The following is a 21,347-nucleotide window of genomic DNA, read 5'->3' as shown; positions in this document are numbered from 1 at the left end:
AATAATTCTACCTACCCAGGGGTATTAAGAAATGGCATTTGAGCTGGATCTTACAGGATAAGTGAGTTTAAAAAGAAGGAAGAGAAAAAAGACCTGCCACTCACAAACCTTGTTGAACCCAGCCCAGAGTGAGTCAGTCACTTTGAATTCATCATTCCATGTAACCCTCTTTTTTATAAATAAGGAAGCTGTGACTCAAAGAGGTTAATAATGTGACAGTGTCACACAATTTCATACAATAGGAAACAATCCACAGGATCCACTGTAGACAGTGTAAGCATAAAAATATTTATTTCAGGGTATGAAATCACATGAAGGATCACTGGGAATTCTAAAGATAAAAACTTCAGGTTGAGCTTTCAGGAGTGACCCTTAAGTCCTACTGGTGGGAGCCACCAAGGGAACTGCGACCCTCCCACAATTAGGAAGCCTCTCTCAAGGTTGCTGACTCCAGAACCCTGCAATCTTCTGCAGTTCTTACCAGCACAAATGGTTACATTCTGCACTGCCCCTCACCCCACTTAACTCAGTTCCAAACTCAGGTCTTGCAAGAGTATATCTGACTTGTGGACCCTCACTGGAAACAAGTCTGGGAAATGTGATTTGGTTCTACATGCTCCAGTACAGGAAGACATACCAAAAGGCAGTTGCACTGGATGTTGAGTAAGACAGTACAACACTTCTGCCACATTCAGTTTGATGGGCTTAAGAACATTGATTCAAAAACACAAATGATTGATAATGCCAATTGCATGGACACCCTCATACACTAGTGGTGGAAGTGTAAACTGATATACACTTATTGGAAAGTACTTTGACAGCATCTACTAATATTAAAAGCATATTTCCACTATGACCCAGCAATACCACCTTTATGAGTCTATTCTATCAAGAAAAAAAATAGCACAAATGCATGAAGTTCAAGAATGTTTACTGCAGTCCTGTGGCTACACAAATCTGGAAGCAGACTAATGTCCATCCATAGGTGACTAATTAAATAAACAAATGATACACCTATATAGCAGAATACTATGCAGGTGTTAAAAGGAAGTAAGTGGATCTCTATGTACTGTCCTAAAAAGATGTCTTTCATATGTTGTTGAGCACAAACAAAACAAAACAAAACACAAGTTGCAATTTTGTATAATATGATCTCATCTTTTGTTTTTTAAAATGGAGGCAAATATGTCAACATAAATATAGGAAAATTTGTTGAGAGTGCTTATTTCTTGGGAACTGGAAGGATGAAGATAGCAGGACTTTTGTAGACTTTATATAATTTTTTAAAGCTGGGGATTATAGGTAAGATTTGCTTTTCTTGGTTGTGATTTTCATTATTTTACTTATACATGTATGTGTGTGTATCTGTGTGTTTTGAACTTTTTTTAAAGGATAATCTAATAAATTTTACATTTTTTATTGAAGTATAGTTGATATATAATGCTATGTTAGTTTCAAGGGTATTGCATAGTGATCTGACAATCAAATACATTACAAAATGATCTCCACAACAAGTCTAGTAACCACCTGCCACAATATAAAATTACTACAGTATTACTGACTGTAGTCCCCATGGTGTATATTACATCCCCATGACTTATTTATTTTATAACTGGAAGTTTGTATGTCTTAATCCCCTTCACTTAATTCACTCCACTTCCCCATCTCTAGCAACCACCAGTTTGCTCTCTGTATCTATGTCTGCTTCTGTTTTGTTTTGTTTGTTCATTTGTTTTGCTTTTTAGATTCTACATATAAGTGAGATCATACAATATTTGTCTTTGTCTGACCTATTTCATTTAGTTTAATACCCTCTAGGTCCATTCATATTGTCATAAATGGCAAGATTTCATTCTTTTTATGGCTGAGTAATATTGCACTGTATGTATATACCACATCTTCTTTATCCATTCATCTATCAATGGAAAATTCCTAGAAATAAAAATAAAAACTGAAGTGGGTGGCTCTCCAGTAGGTAAGGTAGAAGGTCCATGCTGAGATCCAAATCTGCAGGACCAGTCAGAGCTGATGTACCTTGACCCTGCCCCACTGGGTGGAGGAACAAGACCAAGGTGGGATGCCTTTGGGATGCGTGAATATCTGCAAGTTCATGGAGGGGAAGGTGTGGCCAGGTCCTATCTCTCCATAGAGATGAGTCTGCCATGAGAGCCTACAATGGGCTGAGCATGGTAATAGGTACTAGGGTTATAAATATAATCCTTGTTGTCAAAATGTTTACTGTCCAAAGAACAATAATAGCAATGAAAATTTATATCTGAAATCATAATTTTTACATAGATCTGTATAGTCCTTAACAACTTACAAAAACACTTCTCTCCTTTTTACTTGATTCTCTCAACAGCCCTGTGAGGTTAGCCAGGGCAAGAGTCATGTTTGCATTTTACAGATTAGGAAACTGAGCCCCAGAAGAGAAAGTGCATATAAAAACAGCATTTTACCAACCACTTCATAACTATTAATTAGTTCACTAGGGACAAAGCTGGGCCTGGGAGAAGGGCCCAGGGTAGCAGTACAGGGCTCGGGCATTGTGTGGGGGGAGTTCCTATGATGCGTTCAGCTGCTTGATCCAAGAATTCCATGTAACTCAACAATATGAAGGGGGCCAGTATGTTCTATTCCAAAGGACAAGGCTGTTCAGTACATCAGTATGAGAAGAATGAAAGGATGTCTACCTTGCTATGCCCTCTGACAGTCCTACTGTCCTGTGTTATTTTGCATTTTCTGACTTTGAACTAGTGTTCACATTGTTGTATTTAAGTGTTTTGTTTTGCTTTTCACTCGAATATTAATCTCTATGATGGCAAGAATACTTAATCCTTTGGTGTCTTCTAAGACTGTGTCTCTTTTTATTTTTTTTAACTGCCACCTTCAGTAAGACTACAACTTATGTATACAGTGGAAACAAGTTTTATACAACGGTGCTTATCCTTAATCTGTGCAATGTACCCTGATATTTTCTATTGTATTCTATATAATTTCACTTTTTACTAGTCTCTTATAAGCAATCCAGGATTAGATCTTAGAATTGAAAAAACATATTAGTGAAAAAACAGGAGAAAGCCAAATAAAATCTATAGTTTAGTTAATAATCTTGTGTCAATATTAATCTCTTAGTTTTGACAAATGTACCAGGTTATGTAAGATGTTAGCATTAGAGGAAGCATGGGTGAAAATATGTAGGAACTTTCTGAGGTATCTTTGCAACTTATCTATAAATCTGAAGTTATTCCAAAAGAAAAAGTTAAAAAAAAAAAAACCAAATGCAGGGTGTAGGAGATGGTGAAATGCGTGAAGGGGGTCAAAAGGTACAAACTTTCAGTCATGAAATAAATAAATCATGAGGATGTAATGTACAGCATGGCAACTATGGTTAATAACACTGTATTGTATATTTGAAAATTGCTAAGAGAGTAAATCTTAAAAATCCTCAACACAAGAAAAAAAATGTGTAGCTATGTATGGGGACGGATGTTAATTAGACTTATTGTGGTGATCATTTCACAGTATATACAAATATTAAACCATGATGTTGTACACCTGAAACCAATACAATGCTATATATCAATTATACCTCAATAACAAATGAATAATTAAATAAGTAACCTACATAAACATGAAAAAAAAAAGTTCTAGCCTTGATGATTTAAACTGATTTCATGAAACACTACTCAGGGGTTGCAGTTCACACTGACCGTTGCAGGTGTTGGCTCTCGTTTTGGATAATGCTGATGGGAACAGTTGTGCTGATGCATGAAAGCCCAGGATGGCTCTTTCTCCACTTCTCATCCCTCCCATGAGCCATAGCCGACCTCTCTCCGAGCCCTTGGCCATTTCTGTCTTGTCTTATGCTCATTTTTATCTATATGGCCTGTCTTTGAAGGGCTCTTCTTGCCTGACTCATCTGTAGACCTTTAAAGGGATACATGATATATATGTGTTAAGTAAACGTCGGAAGGAATGGCTGTTTTAACACCCTTGCCTGTTAATTTTTCTGCCTCTTCAAATTGTAAGAAATTTTGGACTATACATAGAAATCTAATATAAAGGCTTTTCTAAAACTCTTAGATGAAATAAAAATTTTCAAACTTGGCAGACAGTCTTCTTTGATAAAAGCCTTCACGATCATCTTTGGGACTTTCAATATCAAAAGAACAACTCCTATGAAAAAGGTTTAAAATTTTTTTAAACTTAAAACTTTTATTATTATTTTATTTCATAAGTGACACTCATTCACTACTGGAAAAAAAAATTTAAAATGGATGAAAATTAAAAATCTAAAAGGTCACCTATAATCCTACCATAAATAACTATTATTAAAATTTTAATATATAACCCTTTTCATATCTACACACATTTAAATAAATAAAACTATTTTAAAATAAATGGTCATATTATTCATACAATTTTAGAGGTGTCTTTCCTGAGGCTGTTCCCTCATCCTGCAATGCATTTCCTCCTCTTGGTCATCACCTGAATATGTCCTGCTCATCTTTCTAGACTCAACACATGATCCCCACTCTGGAAACCTTTTCTGCCCTTTCTGCCTTCCTCTACCCTAGATAGATTAGGCACTACCTCGGCTTTCCAATGAGTCTTTAGTTACCTTTTTATTACACTTTGTGTCTTAATTAGTTGTTTACATGTCTGTCTGTCTCAACAGTCAGGGAGCTCCTCAATAGCAGGGATAATGGCCACAGCAGGTTTTGTTGAATGGTATAGGGATGGATGGAGGGATGGAGGAACAGTGCACAGTGAGAGACACGTGACTTTTCATCTGCTGTGAAGAACATCCTTAGCATTTTAGCCCTGCAGCCTCAGCCTCAGCTACGCTGCCATGGAAGAGTGACTGGTAGAGGGAATAAGGACGATGCCATCGCCTCATTACTGGAGGCTACAAAGATAATTCAAATGCCGGTCATCTCCAGAAGGAAATTTTCCAAGTCCCATCAAAGTTTTGTGCCAAGTCCTGGACTCTGGCCCCTCATTCATGGGAGAGGCAGCAGACTGGCCCAACTATTCTGAAAACTAAGCATCAGGGGACCCAATTTTCAGCCTGTTATATGATAAACTTGCTATGCATGGCTTTGGACATGCTACTCCCCTGCCATGGGTCTTGTTTCCTCACTTTACAATACAAGGATTAGAATGGGTGGTCTCTCATTCTCCTTTCAGCACTCACCTTCTGTGGTCTCATGATTTACTCACCATTGATCTCACTCAGAGAAGACATGGGACAGAGCTCATAGGCAGTGAACATTAACCACCTTACCTACTAAACTGGGCTCACTGCCACTGTCTCACCAGAAGCCCTTGGGCAAATCTTATGTCCCAGGGCCTCAGTTTCCTCATCTAGAATGGAAAGATTGGGCCAGGTTTTACACGATGAATTCACACCCAGGGGACTATAAATGCAACCTATACCAGCTCCCTAATACAAAGAGAGTGTTCTACTTAAAGGTGAGCATTCAGAGTCTCTGAAACTATACTAAGACTGCATTAGTTGATGTTCTTTGCTCTATGTATTCTCAGAGGCCACCATTTTGCACTGAAATGTTTTAGTTTTTACAAAAATCACTCTGACTTTGGGCACAGTAGTTCCCAAACTCATTCCATAGGTTACTACCAGATCACAGTGATTTTCAGAGATGCCAAAAAATAAGAAAACTATTAACATCAATACTGCAACTGCTGCTAAATTCTCAATTGCTTCAGAACTTTTCACCTTTACTCATAAAATGACACAGTTTGGAGTTATCTAATGGTTGGAACTCACTACAAATATTACTGTACCATCAAGCTTGAACCTAATTTTCCATTAGAAAAACACTATAGCTATTGCATTAGTTATAGTGGAATTATTAGCCACCAATATGAAATTTCAGTAATGAGCAAAAGTTTGGGAAAGCATTTTTCCCATAACAAAGGGTTAATATATATACATATAAAGAACAGGGAGAAGACAGGAAGGAAATGCATAAAAACATTAATAATATATGAAAAGTTGCTCAATATCATTAGCCATTAGGGAAATACAAGTTAAAACCATTATGAAATATCACTACATACTTGTTAGAATGTAAAATACTGAAAAGACCAAGCCACATGTTAGCAAGAATTTAGAAGAACTGGAACTCTCATATACTACAAATTGTAATGTAAAATGTACACTAGATTGGAGAATGGTTTCTTAAAAGACAGTTTGGAAGTGTCTTAAAAAGTTAAATATATCATATACTTACAATATGATCTAGTCATTCCAATTCAAGATATTTGCTAAAGAGAAAATATATGAAAGCTATACATCCATAGAAAGTCTCATACATGAACATTCATAGCAGCTTTATTTGTAACAGCCAAACACTAAAGATAAACTTTTGGGAGAGTGATGTGTATCTTGGTAGGGGCAATGGCTCCATATGTGTATGCATATGTATGTCAAAACTTATCCAATTGTACAAATTCTCATCAACGAGTGAATGGATGAACAATGGATAAATACTGAGGTATAGCCATACAATGGGATACTAGTCAGCAGTAAAAAGGAATGAACAATTTATGAATCTCAACGTAATTATGCTGAGTGAAAGAAGCCAGACAAAAAAGAATATATAGTGTATGATTCCACTGATAAAAAAAATTCTAGAAAATGTGAACTAATCTATAGTGACAGAAAGGAGGTCAGTTGTTGCCTGGGGATGGGAGAGTGGGAGGGAGAGATCACAAAGGGCACTGAGCAGCTTCAAGGTGGTGAAACAGAAGAATGCAGGGCTCATCCTCTCCCACAAAATACATCTACATGTGGAACAGTTCTCACAGAATACCTACTGACCTCTGGCAGAAGATCTCATACAAGTGGAAAGAATGAAAATCATCACAAAATCAGATAAACAAGGTCCTACTGCCTATAATGAAAAAGAATATAAAAAGGAATATATATATGTATAACTGAATCATTATGCTGTACATGAGAAATTAACACAACATTGTAAACCGACTATACTTCAATAAAAGAAATTTCTAGTTAATTTAAGAAAAAACAAAGGGCACTGAAAACTTTGGGAGTGAAGGATATGTTTATAGTCCTGATTATGACAATGGCTTCACCTATATATACATATATATATGCCAACACTTATCAAATTGTACACTTTATGTAAGTCTATTTAAAATAAACTATTATTAATAAAATTATGAAAAAAGATTATAAATATCAACACATAAGCATATTATACATTATATTTATTATGTATGTATATCAACATCAATACATATATAAATAAAAATATAATAATAAATACAATAAAATATTAAATAGGCTTATTTAAACTAAACTGAAGTTTATTTTATTATTAACCCTGGTTTAAAAACAAAAGACAAAGGGAATAAGAGCTCAACCATTCTCAGTGCTTATCTGTGAGGAAAATACAATAATGCAATTTACATATTCTTGCAGAGGGGCTGCTCTATGGGACAACTCACACATTGACTTATGAAACAGGAGTATTCATCAAAACAGCCAGGTAAATGGGAATGTTAATTTATGTTAGCTGATATGGTCCTGAGTCCATACTGCTGCCTAAGACATTAAGTGATATATACTGGCACCACACACACACACGCATGCATGCATGCACACACAGCACTGGGCTTTCAGGCATTTTTGCCTTCTACAGACAAAAGAGACACATCCTGGCTAATGTATCTTGCCCCCTTGACTTTTTCTTGCACTTGCCTTGCAAATCCACCGCTCTGCATCAACCAACACTTCCAGTCTCTGTTTCTACACCTGGGTCTGAGAGTGACTGGAAAATCTTTAACACACCTATATTAGATAAGCAAGCTCTGACCATAAATGAGTGAAAGAAGTTTGTTCATTTAGAAAAACTAGTTGTAATCAGTTCATAAAAGTGAAAACCTGTGAACAGAGATTCATATAGCAATGTGAATGTAGGTAACTCAGATTACATACATCTGGGGACCCTCCTCCTCTGAAAGGTTGAGATAAAATTGGCTTGGACTCCTCTCCAACTGTATATCTTGTGCAAATCCAAAACCCACTCAAGATTACAGTTCTTTTCTAGTGACCTTCTGTTACCATAATCACCTGGCCTCTGGGCTCCTGGGTCCACACCCTTCCCTCTGTTCTGTGTGCATGGGTCCAAATCAAACCTATTTTGTTTCAACCCCAACTGTTCCAACATCCTCTGGTGTGCTGCAATTCTGACACTAAGCACAGAGTTATTGTCAGATTCCACAGCTTTAAGGGCAGGGTCCCCAACAAGACTTCCCCCACTTCAGACACCAGTAGCAAATGGGGTCCCTGGTCACCCATACTTCTGACTATAACTGGCTACAAAACCAAGGGGTTCCTAGAACCCTCCTCAGGTTCTATAACTCACTAGACTGACAAAAAACTGAAGACAGCACTATGCTTACAACTACAAAGGATACAAATCAGCCCAGCCAACTGAAGAGACACATAGAGCAAGTTCAGGGAGAGTCCTGAATACAGATGGAATGAGGGCACCTCATCTTCCCAACATGTATTTACCAACCAGGAGCTCCACTGAGTTCTGCTGTCCAAAGTTTTATTGGAATTTCCTTGATTAAATCTTGGACCATGTGCATGAACTCAATCTCCAGTCTGTCTCACTTCCCTGGAGTTTGAGCTGGCTCCAGATCCCAACCTTCTAATCAATGGCTGGTCTTTCTGGTGACCAGTCGCTGTCCTGAAGCTAGGTAGGGTCCCACCATGAGTCCTCTTATTAGCATAAACTCAGGAGTGATCCAAGGGACTCATGAATAAAAAAGGCACTTTTGTTACTTAGGAAACTCCAAAGGTTTTAGAAGCTTCATGCCAGAAACCCTGCAAATTACTTTTGGAACTTCTCAATGACTTGAGCAGGGCTGACCTCATCCTATTACAGTGATCCAAACAAGTGACTACACCCAGATAATCCCTGCATTCCATCTCCCTGGCCAGACTGCTACTTGGGGACAGCCTTGTGGGAACTCTCGGTGAGTGAAGGACGCTTGCCCCTGGGGTCACTGAGCTGACAGAAAGGTCAGCCTAGCATTGCTAGTGCCCATCTTTGCCACTACAAGTGAAGAGCCTACTTCAGAGTGAATCAAGACAAAGGAAAACATAATCAAGAGATGGTGAGAGAACTAACATGGATGCTGAAGGCTGAATCCCTGAATCCAACCATGTCTAACTAGATAGCTGGGTTTTTCCCTTAAACCAGATTGAGCTAAATTTCTGTCATTTGCAGTTGCAAGAGCGCTGACCAATACCTTCTTTCTTCCTGCTCCTTTTCACAAGCAATAAACTACATTCCTCTCTTTGCTTCTCCAAAGCAGCTTCCCCTTGTCTAAGCTGGGCATCTGCTGAAATCTGTGCCTGCAGGGCATTTCAAAGACTTTTCAGAAAGACAGCTTCCTCCATATGACATAGATTGCTGCCAACCATTATGAAAACCTTTTTTACTTTGTAACAAAAATATTTATATAATTGAGACTGTACTGTATGTACCATTTCTTACCTGCTTTTTTCAAATTTCAATCGACAAATATTTATTTAAAACTGTATGCTAGTCATATACTAGGCAACTAGCATTCTATGTTAAGAATTTTTTTCCCATGTCATTGAAAAGATTTTACAAATGTCATTTATTATTTTTAACCAGCACAAAATATACAAGCATATATACTTTTTTTTTAAAGATTTCATTCTTTTAGAGCAGTTTTAGGTTCACAGCAAAATGGAGGGAAAGGTACAGAGATTTCTCATATACTCCCTGTCCCCTTAAGATAGTTTTTAAACTAAACCTTATTATAGAACATTTAACTTGTTTCCAAGTTTTATGACTAATGATAGACACATAATGCCATTTAAATCTCTGATCATTTCCTTAGGATAGATTCTCAGAAGTAGAATTTCTGTGAAAACTTCATGCTTTACCCCCCATAAAAAATGCAGAAAAAAATTGACCAATCACTGCTGTAGTACAGCATCTGACCCCACAGAGCCTGGAGAGATCTGGCCTAAAGTGCCTTCAGATAGCACAAGAATCATGCTGCTCGAGAGCTTCCTGTTTCCTCTGAGTGCCCCTCCTCAGCTGTCCTTAAGAGACTAGGGACTGACCAACAGCTTCCAACCTCTACCATGCAGCAGGCAGCCTATCAACCCAAGATACCTCTGGCAGCCTAGTGCACATATCTGCTTGTAGGAAATGTTTGAAGAAAATGGTGTTCAGGGCAAGCCTGAAAGGGAATAGATGCCAAAACATGATTAGTTGGGCTAATCAGGATCCAGTTTTCATTTTAAAGTCTTTTTTCCCCTACTTTTCTTTATTCTCCTTAATAAGCATGTGTGATTTATAATGAAAAAAATAATTTATTGGGGAAAACAACAACAAAATGAGTTTTTCAAATTCAGTATGAGACTGGAGATAATCTTCTGGTTCCTGGAAAAGCAGCTGTGAGCTATCTGGCTTGGCAATGCTTCCTACAAATCACTGGCTGACTCAGTAAAATACATATGCACTTTAGTCACCCAAAGGACAGGCTGATTCCCCTGGGGCCACCACAAAGGGAAATTGATGACTGTCTTCCAGACCTAGAAGATGGCTCCAAACTGCAACATGTGAAAATAAGGGGTGGGTCTAACACCAGACAGTGGGAGACTCTGAAACAAAGATTTTTGACTTATTGCCAGAACTTTCTAGCAGTCAGAGTAGCCCAAAGATAAAACCAGCTGTTCCAGGAGGTGATGACCTCCCCATCCTGTGGAGTGTTAAAGCACACGCTGGAGGCCAGTTGTCCTGGGTGGTGTGGCAGGGATCCAAGTGCAAGACAGGACAGTGGTTCTCAATCTTCTTGGTCTCAGGACTCTTTTACACTCTTAAAAATTACTGAGGATCCCAAAGAGCACTGTTTATACAAGTTCTATCTATCAATATGTACTATATTAGAAATTAAAACTGAGAAAAATCTAAACACTAACTTATTTTAAGATAACCTTAGTAATTCCTTTGCACATTAACATAAAGAACAAATTTCTATGGAAAATAGCTATATTTACTCAAACAAAAAATTAGCAAGAAGAGAAGCATTGCTTATTCTCTTATCTCTTTACTATCTTGATTAATAGAACACATTTGGATGCTTATATCTACTTCTCCACTTAATCCGTTGCAGTGTATCCTTTGGGCTTTAGTATAATGAAGAAAATCCATCCTTCTATATGTAATTGGAAAAGGGAGGTTTTAACTGCTTTTTCAGAGAAGTATGGATATTTTCCTTTGATGTTACACCCAACATTTGTCTAGTGCGAGTTTCTTCAAGGTTGGTTGCAATGTGGAACCACATCAATGAACCTTTCATGCTCTGTACACTTAAGTGATGATGAGACTGACAGAAGCAAATAACATCTTGGTATTATTATGAAAATAGTTTTGACTTCAGAGACATCCTGAAGGAGTCCTAAGGACCTTTATGGGTTCCTGGGTCATATTTGAGAATTGCTGAAGTAGGGACTTGAAATAGGAGACTGTTGAGCTGTTTATTCATTGCATACCCATGCACTGAGCACCTGTATTAAGCACATGGGATACAACTATAACAGAGATACAGACCCAGTGCCCAAAGAGATCACAATTGAACAATAAAAAAGAAAAAACTCTCACTGAGTGCTTGCCATTATCCAAGTTATATATCAAGTATTTTACATACATTACTTCAAAAAACTTTATAAAGTTACCTATTTTTTCAGATGAAGAAACTGAAACTTAGAGAAGTTATATACCTTACACCAGGTCACACAGCCTGGGTAAAGCCAGGATTTAGAGTCAAAAGTAGAACAATTAGGTTAAGTTGCTTCTCTTTATATTTAAAAAAGTTTCTTTCATGGTAAAATATAAATAAATTAGAATTTACCATTTAAACCATTTTTAAGTGTACAGTTTAATGATATGAAGCACATTCACAGTAGTTATCTTTTAGTATATGTCAGGATTGGTTCCAGGAACCCCTTCCCCAGGATATGAAAATCAAATCCCTTATATAAAATGGCATAATATTCGCATATAACCTATGCACATAGTCCCCTATGCTTTAAATCACCTCTAAATTACTTATAATTCTATAATAGTACAATGTATATGCCATGTATATAGTTGTAAGTACAATGTAAATGCTATGTAAATAGTTGCTGGGGTCGACATATTTATGGTTTGCTTTTTGGAACTTTCTGGAATTTTTTTCCAAATACTTTCTATCCACAGTTGATTGAATGCATGGATGCAGAATCCATGGACGTGAAACACACAGATACAGAGGGCAACTGTATTATACGAACATCATCTCTATCCATCTCCAGAACTTCTTCCATCATCCCAAACAAAAACTCTGTACCCATCCCCCTTTCCCTTAGCACCTGGTAACTAGTATTCTACCTTGTCTCTGAATTTGCCTATTCCAGGTACTTCACATAAATGGAATCACACAACATTTGCCTTTTGGTGTCTGGCTTATTATACGTAGCATAATGTTTTCAAGGTTCCTCCACGAAGTATTTCATTTCCTTTTAAGGTTGAATAATATCCTATTGTATGTGTATCTCACGTTTTGCTTATTCATTCATCTGTTGATAGATGCTTCTCAGTACATTTTAAATAAACAATTACAATGCTCTGTGATAGAGGTAAGTATAGGTTCTAAAAGGGAGTGACAGAGGAGGAGCAAAAACACAGGCTGGGCTGGGGCAGTCAGAAACTGGTGCCTGAGCAGAGATTTGAAGGATGGTTGGGAGATATCCAGGAAAAAGGCAGGAAAGGGAGGAACCGAGGCCTGGAGGTATAAGAAAGAGAACTACAGCCAGCCACACAGGGCTGAGTCAGGTTTGTGTGGAAGAGGGGCACGAAGTGAGGCCAAAAGGGCAATAGTATTGATGTCACAGGCTGGGTGCTGTGCAAAGCCTCTTAGATGTTTTAACTTATTTAAACATTACAGCAACCCTATGAGAGGAAACCAGCACTTCTTAAGTATATACCAAGTGCCAGGCACTGTACTTAGTGCCTTGTGTGCAATGACAAATTTAATCCCCATAACAACTCTATGAGGTCAGTACTATTCCCATTCCCATTGCATAGATGGGAAAGTAAGGCATGGAAAGGATTTTTTAAAATTGCCCAGGGTTACACTAGTAAACTGGGATGTGAACTCAGGTTTCAGCAGCTATGCTCATGACCTGACAGCTGAGAACATGAAAACAAAGTAAGGAATTTAGACTTTCATCTGGCAGTGCCGCTGGACAAGTTTAGGCAGAAAGCAACTTGTTCTGATTTGCACTGTATAGTCATTGTAGTGGCCATATGGATAGTGACAGGCTGGAAGAAGCCTGGAGGCAGAGAGACCAGTTAGTAAGCCAGATGAGAAAGAATAACAACAGGGCAGGGCAGTGAAAATACAGAAAGGAGAGGGCTTTGAGAGGCATTCAGGACACAGAATAATCAGCCTATGGTGTTTTATTGAAGAGTGGTCAAGTTTGACTCTGAGTTTCTGAGAGGATGACAGTGCAATCACAGAGATGGGGGATGCAAGGGAAGACAGGCTGGGGTTTGGGAGAATCAAGGGGCGAAGATAATGAGATCATTTGGGACATACTGAGTCTTCGTACACACAGGGAGAGTGATCTGGCCACATAAGCTCCACAAAGGCAAAGGACCTTGCTGTTTCATTCACTGACGTGGCCTAGTGCCAAAAACAGCACTTGGCATAAGACGACACCCAGTAAAGACAACACAGTAAACAGTTGTTGAATGAAGACGAGTTTTGAGTTAGAAGAGCAAAAAGCTGCGACTTGGAAATTAGGAAACTGTTGGGAGCTGGAGCTACAGAGAGTGTCAATAGCACATAGAGAGAGGAGAGTTATAAGGACAGAATTCTGGGGACATAACACTTACAAGACAGGCAGAAAAGCTAACCGAATCCTAGAGAGACTGAGGAGCGGCCAGAAAGAGGGAGAAACTAACCAAGGGCAGGTTGTCAAAGGCATCTCAGATTTCTAAGGTAAAAGAGACTCTGCAGCTCTGTGTTCTTTAAGCTTGGTGCATAGGAGCAACCGAGTTTTGAACAGTGCTCTGCAGTGTATAAAACATACCTTCTCAGATTCTTCTTTTTCTTTTAATTTCAGCCCAATATACCTTTTATGAAATTTTTTATTGAGGTAAAAAGTACTTTTATTATAAGGTACAATCATCTTAAGTGTAATGCATTTTTGCATCTGTAGGCATCTGTGCAACCCCTATCGAGATCACATCCAGCTCACAAGAGAGAAACACTCCAGCACTCAAATGTTTCCTCCATACCCCTTCTCAGTCACCACTACCCACCCCAACAGAGATAAGCATTCTGCCTTCTATAATCTTCCATCAGTTCTTGAGCTTCTATCAGTTCTTAAATTTCATATAAATGGAATAACACAGTATGCATTATTTTGTGTCTAGCTTCTTTCACTCAATTTAATAACAGTGAGATTCATCTGTAATGTTTTGAGTTTCAGTGGTTTGTTCTTAGGTATTTCCAAAACCATAATTATCCTTGAGGATAAAAATATCTACCTCTAAAGGCTGCTATGGGAATTCACTGTGACCAAGTCTAGTAGCCACCCTACAAAATGAATGTTTATTGACTACCTGGCTTAGGTTCAATATTAAAACAATTTAATCCTCATAGTGGAATCATTATTCCCTTTTCACAGAATTTAGTGGTATTTTGGAAGGAGTGAGGAATAAAAGAATGGTATGCTGCTAAACCAATTTTCTGGAGGGGAAAACCCCTAACTTGGAGAATCTAAACAGACATTCTTCCAAAGAAAACAGACAGATGGCCAATAGGTACATGAAAAGATGTTCAACATCACTAATTATCAGGGAAACTTAAATCAAAACCATAATAAGATATCACCTCACACCTGTTAGAATGGTCTATTATCAAAAAGACAAGAAATAACAAGTGATAGGAGAAGATGTGGAGAAAAGGGAACCCTTATGCACTGCTGAAGGGAAAGTAAATTGGTGCAGCCACTATGAAAAACAGTGTGGAATTTCCTCAAGAAATTAAAAACAGAATTACCATATCATCCAGCAATTCCACTTTCAGGTATATATCTGAAGAAAACAAAAACATTAATTCAGAAAGATACATGTGCTCCCATGTTCACTGCAGCATTATTTACAACAGCCAAGATATGAAAGTACCCTAAATGTCCATCAACAGACGAATGGATTAAGAAGATGTGGTACATATGTGATGGAGTACTACTCAGCCATAAAAGGAACAAAATCTTGCCATTTTTGACAACACAGATGGACCTTCAGGATATCCTAAATGGAATAAGTCAGATAGAGAAGGACAAATACTACATGATTCCAATTGGAATCTAAAAACCAAAACGCATAAAAGAAAACAACATTCATAGATACAGAGAACAGATTAATGGTTAACAGAGGTGAAGGGGGTTACGGGGGTGGAAAAAAATGAATAAAAGCAGTTAACTGTATGGTGATAGACAGTAATTAGACTTATTTTGGCGATCACTTTGTAGTATATATAAATATTGAATTAAAATGTTTTACAGCTGAAACTTATATAATGTTACATACCAATTATACCACAATAAAAAAAACAACTTTAAACCACCTAAAAAAGTCACTGATTTGTAGTGTTTGCTGATTTTGTGGTATAATACTCTCATTGTGGCTGATATCAAGCTACCAAAGGTTTAACAATTAGCCTGCAAAATTCCTGGAAATTTAACAATTGGCTTTCCAACACTGATATGAGCCAGTTCCAGCACACCACTGAGTGATCTGCAGACTCTGAAGCTCAGTCTGGCTAAGATTCTTGCTCAAGGTCTCACATCTGGAAAGGCCAGCCTTTTAAGACCAGCATTTTCTGACCCTAATTCTTTGTGCTTTTTCTCCCTATATAAGGGATCCTTTTAAAATGAGCTGGCACATACTGATAGGCCTGAGTCTTACTGATGGGGCTCAAAGTGCCCCCAAAGTTCGTAATTGTCTAAACATTCCTTTCTAGTAGTCACCTACTAAGTGAATTATCAACTAATAAAACATTATATTCAGAAACCACAATTGGGCTGCTACTAGAATTTATTAAAGATTAATTTTAAATTCACTATTCCACTAAGAAGTCTGGCTGCCAGGTCAATCCTCACAGTCCCAGTTTGCCTTCTACTGTTCATTTTCTCACCCAGATAGATGGAATGCACTTAATTTGGGGAATGGACTGTCTGGTGTCAGAGTATTAAATCCTCATACTAGTATGGTCTTTGGTTTGTTGTGATTTTCAATTGCTGATGATCTTTCTCTTTAAAATTACTGTTAGTTTCACTTCCCCTTCTTTTTTAGTTAAGGTTGTTAAGTGTTATAGAACATGCAGTGGCACATGTTTGCACCAGCAGCATTTTTGTTCTATAATTTTCTAATAATTAGACTTTAAGATATGCATACATGTGGTTCAGTTATGACTCATTCATGCCCCTACTGCTGAAGCTGATCTAAGTATTATCTCTCTAAATTTTATTTTTGCACTCACACTTCTGTGATGTGTGTGGCTGCCTCTGAAGTGGTGCTGCTTAAACAACTTGCAACATGCTCTCAATACAAGTGCATTTAAATTACTGGGTTATTATTAATTTACAAGGTATTGTTTATAATATAAAATGATTTGAAAGTACATGTTCCCTCATACGGAAATAATAAATGTAAATCCAATTATACACATGCCTGTATTCTTATATGTGGGATCAAGAGACTTGGGGAAGTTTATTGAGATTTAGAAACAATTTCCACACACCATACCAGAAGGTAACATGACACAGGTGAAGACACAGGTTTTGGAATCAAAACGATTTGAACAAATTCTAGCTGTGTGACCTAGGGTGAAACATTTCTCTCTGTCTCAGTTTTCTTATATTTAAGCAAAGCAAATGCCAACTATCACAGAAAGATATTTTAAAGAATAAATGCATAAAAACAGGCTCATAGACCAATGGAACAGAACCAAGCGCCCAGAAATAAACCCATGCATGTATGGTCAACTAATATTTGACAAGAGAGCCAAGAATATTAAATGGGGAAAGGATAGTCTTTACAATAAATGGTGCTGGAGAAACTGGTTATTCACATGTAAAGAATGAAATTGGACCTCTATCTTCACATCATTGACAAAAATTAACTAGAAATGGATTAAAAACATAAATTTAAAAAAAGAAAGAAAAAATTTGGGGGGGGTGGGTATAGTTCAGTGGTAGAGTGCATGCCTAGCATTCACGAGGTCCTGGGTTCAATCCCCAGTACCTCCATTAAAAAGGGGGCGGGGGGGAGAAAACTTAAATGTTTAAGACCTTAAACCGTAAAACTGCTAGGAAAAAAAACATGTGTACAAAGCTCCTTGGCATAGGTCTTGACAACAATTTTTTGGATATAACACTAAAAGCACACAATCAACAAAAACAAGCACAAAGTGGAACTAAAAAGCTTCTGCAGTAAAAGAAATGATCAACAAAATAAAAAGGCAACCAGTGAAATGAGAGAAAACATTTGCAAACCATGTATCAGACAAAGGTTTAATATACAAAATATATAAGGAAATCATATAACTCAACAGTAAAAAGACCCATAATTTGATTTAAAATGGGCAGAGATCTGAACATTTTTCCAGAGAAGACACACAGATGGCCAACAGGTATATGAAAAGGTGCTCAACATCACTAATCATCAGGGAAATGCAAATCAAAACCACAATGAGATATCACCTCACACCTGTTAGAATGGTCTATTATCAAAAAGACAAGAAATAACAAGTGATAGGAGAAGATGTGGAGAAAAGGGAACCCTTATGCACTGTTGGTGGGAAATGTACACTGGTAAAGCCACTACGGAAAGCAGCATGGAGGTTCCTCAAAAAATTAAAACTAGAACCATTGTATGATCCAGCAATCCTACTTCTGGTGATATACCCGAGGAAACAAAGTTACTATCTTGAAGAGATATCTGCACCTTAATGTTCATTGCACCATTATTTACAATAGCCAAGACATGGAAATAACCTGAGCGTCTGTCAATAGATGAATGGATAAAGTGTTTACATATATATATATATTTATATATATATGTAATATATATATATATATATAAATTCAACCATAAAAAAGAAAGAAATTCTGCCATTTGCAACATGATGGACCTTGAAGGTATATGCTAAGTGAGATAAGTCAGACAGAGAAAGACAAATACTGCAGGATCCAACTTATATGTGGAATCTTTAAAAAAAAAGCCAAAGTCATAGAGACAGAGTAGAATGGTGGTTTCCAGGGGCTTAGGGTGGGGAGGAAATGAGGAGATGTTGGTCAAAGGGTAAAAAATAAATTTTTTAAAAAATTAAATGAGATGATCAGATGCCCAAAACAAAGTAAATGGCGTCTATTATTATTTTTCCCTATGTGTCTTCGTATCAAGTAAAATCATGGACTTCCTTTTCCTATTGCTTCTCTAAGATTTTACCAGATATACAAATATTGTATTAGCATATTGACAATACAATCTGTCATGCAACCAAGATATATCTGTTCTAGAAAATCTGAGAATTCATTCTATTTTAATAACTGGACACTCTTATGGACTCAAATTATTTTCTTACCCCAAATCCAGAACTTAAAGATCCCACTTTTCTTCAGTTGGAAGATGCACTATACACTACAAATAACTGGCAGAGAGTTAACTCTCCAAAGGAGTATGTTTGAAGAGAAAGTCGTAGCTTCAGAAAAAAAAAAAAAGATTGAGTATTGGATATAAGAAATGATGTTGAATAGGCAGAGAATAACTTTGTTGAGCACTGTAATATGGTGATTGAGAGTGAGGATCATAGAGAGAAAAGTGGTGGTTACCAGGGGTTGGGATGGGAGTTGGGGGATGGGAGTAACGGGAAAATATTGCTCAAAGGGTACAAAGTTCTAGAGATAAAATTAACAAGTTTGAGGATCTAATGCACAGCATGGTGATTATAGCTAATAATACTATTTCATACACTTGAATGTTGCTAAGAGAGTGGATCTCAAATGTTCTCACCAGAAAAGAGAAATGGTATGTGACTAGAAGGAGGTGGCAGTTAATACTACGGTGGTAATCATTTTACAATTTATAAATGTATCAAATCAACATGTTTTATACTTTAAACTTATACAATGTTATATATCAATTATATCTCAATAAAGCTGGGGGGAAATTTTTTTCTTTTTAAAGAGTGAGGGTCATACTGCCAAATAACCTGGGTTAGAGTCCAGATCTGTAAAATCTAGCCTTGTCTGTGCCTATTTCATCATCTAGAAAATGGTGATAGTAATATTTAATAATAATAATACCTAAAACAGTTGACATGAAGACTAAATTATTTAATACATGTAAAGCTCACAGAAATGCCCAGAATATAATAAAAATCCAGTGAATGTTAGTTATTACTATTATCCCTCAGGTCTGTTCTAGGTGCTAGGGCACAATGAGGTATAAGATAGACAAGGTTATTGCATTAAAGAACATACCTTCTAGGCAAGGGGTGTGCCAGATTTGTTTGTTCTCCAAATCCACTTTCCACACTTCTCCACCCAGCTCTGTGCCTCTAGAGCTGACTAAAAGACCACATCAATGGGCTCTCTTGTCTTCCGGTTCTGTCTCCCTTCTTGCCTATATCCCTGTATCAAAACTACAAAACCACAACCACAATTCTGTCAGGCAGTCCACTCTGGGTTCAGGCAACGAAACCCCCTTCTCCCTTTCAAGCTTGTGGGTAGTAATGCTTACCCCTATTATTAGGACAAGATACTGCACTATCCCTTGTTGGTTTCCTAAAACCTCACCCACATTTGTCCTCAAATTATCCAATCTGAATGTGTCTTTTGTGCAAGGATCCTGACCAATACAAGGAAAGACAGACAATAAATAGGTAAACAAACAAATGAACAAGATAAGTTTAAATAAAAACAAAGTGAGGTAATATAATAGAAAAATTTTAATTATGTTTAATTATGGTAAATATACAAGACATAAAATTTACCACCTTAACCATTTTTAAGTGTCCAATTAAGTATTAAGTACCTTCACTCTGTTGTGCATCTAATCTCCAAAACTTTTTTCATCTTGCAAAACTGAAACTCTATACCCATTACACAGTAACTCCCTTCAGCCCCTGGAAACCATGATCCTACTTTCTCTATGAATTTGACTGCTCTAAGTACGTCATATAAGCAGAATCATACAGTATTTGTCTTTTTGTGACTGGCTTATTTCACTTAGCATAATGTCCTCAAGGTTCATCAATGTTGCAGCATGTGTCAGGATTTCCTTCATTTTTAAGGCTGAAAAATATTCCCTTATATGTATATACCACTTTTTGTTTATCAATTTATTCATAAATGGACACTGGGTTACTTCACATTTTAGCTATAGTGAATAATACTTCCATGAACTTGGTTGTACAAATATCTTTTCAAGACCCTGCTTTTAGTTCTTTAGGGTATACACCCAAAAGTGGAATTGCTGGATCATATGGTAACTCTATTTTTAGCTTTTTGAGTAATCTCCATACTTTTTTCCCTTAGTGGCTACACCATATTACATGTCCACCAACAGTGCACAAGGATTCCAAGACTACTTATTTCTTAATATATATTAAAAATTATAGTACACACTACTAATTTCCAAAAAGTAGTAAAGTGAGGGGAGTGGGCAAAATGGGTGGAGGGGGTTAAAAGGGACAAATTTTCAGTTATAAAATAAATAAGTCACAGGGAGGTAGAATACAGCATGGTGACTATAGTTAATAACACTGTATTGCATATTTGAAGGTTGCTAAGAGAGTAAACCTTAAAAGTCTTCATCACAAGAAAAAAATTGTTACTAGGTATGGTGATAGATGTCAACTAAACCTATGGTGATGATCATCTTGCAATATATACAAATACCAACTCATATGTTATACACTTGAAACTAACATAATGTTATAGTCAGTTATATCTCAATTTAAAAAAAAGAGAGTAAAGGATAAATAAGAAGACATTGTTAGTTTCTTGAAGATTCTTCAGAGGAAAACTAGACACAGGCACATGTTTTCAATTTTGGAGTCATTAGCATATAGACAGTATTCAAAACCATGAGACTGGATAAGCTCCCCTAAGAAGAAAATGTTAATTAAGTGCTTACTATGTGGGGCACTGTTCTAAGTGCTTTACAAGTATTATCTCATGTAGT

At 37.0% G+C, this 21,347-nt stretch overlaps 1 long non-coding RNA gene across 5 annotated transcripts in view; it reads right to left on the bottom strand.

Annotated features, from left to right (window-relative positions):
• The window catches only part of LOC116282086 (uncharacterized), a 70,243-nt gene that overhangs the window by 2,016 nt on the left and 46,880 nt on the right, over window positions 1-21,347 (bottom strand). Inside the window, exon 10 of one of the 5 annotated variants that reach the window (XR_012076498.1) lies at window positions 3,832-3,930. The exons of 3 other annotated variants lie outside the window; for them this stretch is intronic. This is a non-coding gene — a long non-coding RNA (uncharacterized lncRNA). Of the gene's footprint in view, window positions 1-3,831; window positions 3,931-19,783; window positions 19,804-21,347 lie in introns of those variants that run through there. One more of the 5 variants, XR_012076500.1, reaches the window with a different exon arrangement.

The sequence above is a fragment of the Vicugna pacos genome, chromosome 10 (genome assembly GCF_048564905.1).
Source record: "Vicugna pacos chromosome 10, VicPac4, whole genome shotgun sequence".
Lineage (NCBI taxonomy): Eukaryota > Metazoa > Chordata > Mammalia > Artiodactyla > Camelidae > Vicugna > Vicugna pacos.
The sequence above is the reverse complement of the archived record's forward strand: the minus strand, read 5'-3'. Positions and strand labels throughout refer to the sequence as shown.